Source organism: Rhagoletis pomonella, unplaced genomic scaffold (assembly GCF_013731165.1).
Source record: "Rhagoletis pomonella isolate Grant_MI unplaced genomic scaffold, Rhpom_1.0 Rhpom_scaffold_00004, whole genome shotgun sequence".
NCBI classification, from domain to species: Eukaryota; Metazoa; Arthropoda; class Insecta; order Diptera; family Tephritidae; genus Rhagoletis; species Rhagoletis pomonella.
Genome location: NW_023458558.1, coordinates 29,546,017 through 29,548,420, shown reverse-complemented (window position 1 = coordinate 29,548,420; position 2,404 = coordinate 29,546,017). Strand labels below are relative to the sequence as shown.

Sequence of the window (2,404 nt, the reverse complement as noted above, 5' to 3'; positions counted from 1 at the left end):
AAAGCATCCTTCAAGAATGCATACAACCGATTTCTACTGGGTATGTATATAAACATATACACAAACTGGAATACATGTGTGCATACATATGTCTGTATGTATTTTCAAGTAGTTGTTTGTGCTGTCTTTTCGTTTGTAATCCAAAAGTCATTTGCTTCGAGTTACTTATTCATTCATTTAAAATGAATCAACTTGACTTGTTAAGCTTTTCTAAGTTTAGATTTGACTTACTTGGCTGTCGTGTGCAGTGGGACAAAATGAAGAATTTTCCGATAAGTGTTTTCTATCTTCTTCTTCTTCTTATTTAGCAGAACAACCGTTTTTCTTTTTGAGACTTTGCAGATTTGCGCCGGTCGTTCATCCCGAATGTAGAATAGGTCTTTCTGCATTTGGTCCTTATATTTTGTTCATTGTTTTCGTTGTCCATCGCTCATGCATACAATATGCCCAAGCCATTTTCTTTTGATATAAAGCTCTGCTAATCCAGTGTAATGAAAAAAATCGCAGTGCATAAAATTTTATAATTACTCTGTAAAGAAACAAAAATTTTAAATCTTATCTAGTATATTAAGGTAAGGTAATAAATCAATCAACAGTCCTTAAATTCAGATGATTTTCCATATACAAAGAATCTTTGCAAAGCCATTATCTCGTCGATTTACAAATAAATCACCCTATTAATTCCTCAAGCAATTAGCATAATAACATGCATATGTATTTAATATTATATACATATGTACATATATACACGTTCCCAAAGCATAACGTTTTGCTCAAAAAGTGTCTGGTTCTCTTGAAAGCAATTTGCATTTTATCAGTCTTTACTAATGTTCGTATGTATGTATGTATATATATGTATATTAGCTGCATTTTTTTGTAAGCAAGCGATAAAAGAACGCTCAACTCGGGTATAATTTCCTTTTAGCCACTTAAGCAACCCTGCTGGTAGCAGGCAAGAAACATGTGATTAGTTCAACGGGATTTAGACATAAAAAGCAATTGAAATTAGTAATTATGCGAGGTATTTGCGTAATATATATGCTTATTTAAAATATAAATCATGTATAGACGAAAACAAAAATTTTACCCTCCCCACTTTCTCATTAAAAATTCACAATAGAGCAGTTTTTTTCACTTAACAACACTACTCTTCAGGTCGCGTATTTTTTAACCGACCTGGCTGAATTCGGATAAATAGCCGAGTTTGTATTGTTGCTTTGCGTGTATGTATTTCGTCATCTAAGCGAGTTTTCTTTTGCAGCTTGGTTGCAAAAGAATGGACCTATTCAATGCTCAAAAGGGGTCGCTAATTGGAAACATTTGCGAAATTTATTACTGCCAAAATATAATGAACGGCTACAGTAGCCGCTGAGACAACGCGAGAAACTTACATTCTTAAGTTAGTTCCCAAATTGTTTGTTTTGTTTGTGCCTTCCCCTCGCTTACATTGCGATGCATCTTTTCGTTCCAACGTAGTCGGTAATCTTTTCTTGGTAGAAAAAGGTAATGCATTCCCATTTTCTCACCGGGTGATTATTTATTGGCAACATTTAAACACAAGTGTAAGCTTACACACATGCGCACTACCAACTATCCAAAAATTGCCACACTAATTGTTAGCATACGAGCAGCAATTCTTCACTTGCAACACTTGCTTGTGCGAGCTCAGCAACATGTTGCCGAAGTAATAAAAATTTAAATGACATCCATTAAAATGATTTGTATTTACAATACAGTAACACATACAAATACAGCTCTTAAATCGAAAACGAAGAAAGTTAAGTTGGAGTAGCGAACATATGGAGTGTTGTGAGTTGTCGTACTGTGGTGTGTGTGTGTGTGTGTGCACGTCCGCTTTTTCTCGTTTATTGAGTTAAATTCCATTAAGCGCCCATGTTGCTGTCATCATTTGCCACTGCTCTGGCGGCTATAAAGCTATTGACTGCCTTTAAATTGCTAGGGGGATTGTTGTTGCTGTCCAATTCGTATCTGTATGATAAGTGCACGAACTTCTTAGAGAGATATGGTGGGCCAGTGTGAGAGTGAGATGTTGTTGAGAGAGTAAATCTTTTAATGAATTCAGTTCAGTTGTTTAGCTCCACCAGAGGCTTAGTTACAGTGTTGCCGTTTAGATACATATGTATCCAATAGGATACATTATCGCCTTAAATTTTGAGGGATACTTCGTGTTTTTTCCTCATTGTAAGTTTGGATACCTTTTCCCATAAGTATTCGTAAGTTGAAGTGATTTTTTTTTTATTTATGTACGAGCTATTATAACAATTTTAACAGTTGGCTGCTCATCCGCCAAGCAAGAGATTTTCCATTATTCTTGTCATTTTGAAAAATTATTATTTTTTAGCTACATAAGCGCGCATTTAATAAGACCAAGTAGTTTGCAAAT

General features: G+C 34.9%; 1 long non-coding RNA gene across 1 annotated transcript in view; it reads right to left on the bottom strand.

Annotated features, from left to right (window-relative positions):
- Window positions 1–2,145, bottom strand: part of LOC118737429 — a 153,816-nt gene extending 151,671 nt beyond the window's left edge. Inside the window, exons 1-2 of the long non-coding RNA XR_004992812.1 lie at window positions 1,392–2,145; window positions 232–529 (exon numbers count right to left, since the gene is read on the bottom strand). This is a non-coding gene — a long non-coding RNA (uncharacterized LOC118737429). The remainder of the gene's footprint in view (window positions 1–231; window positions 530–1,391) is intronic.
- Between the last annotated feature and the right edge of the window lie 259 nt (window positions 2,146–2,404).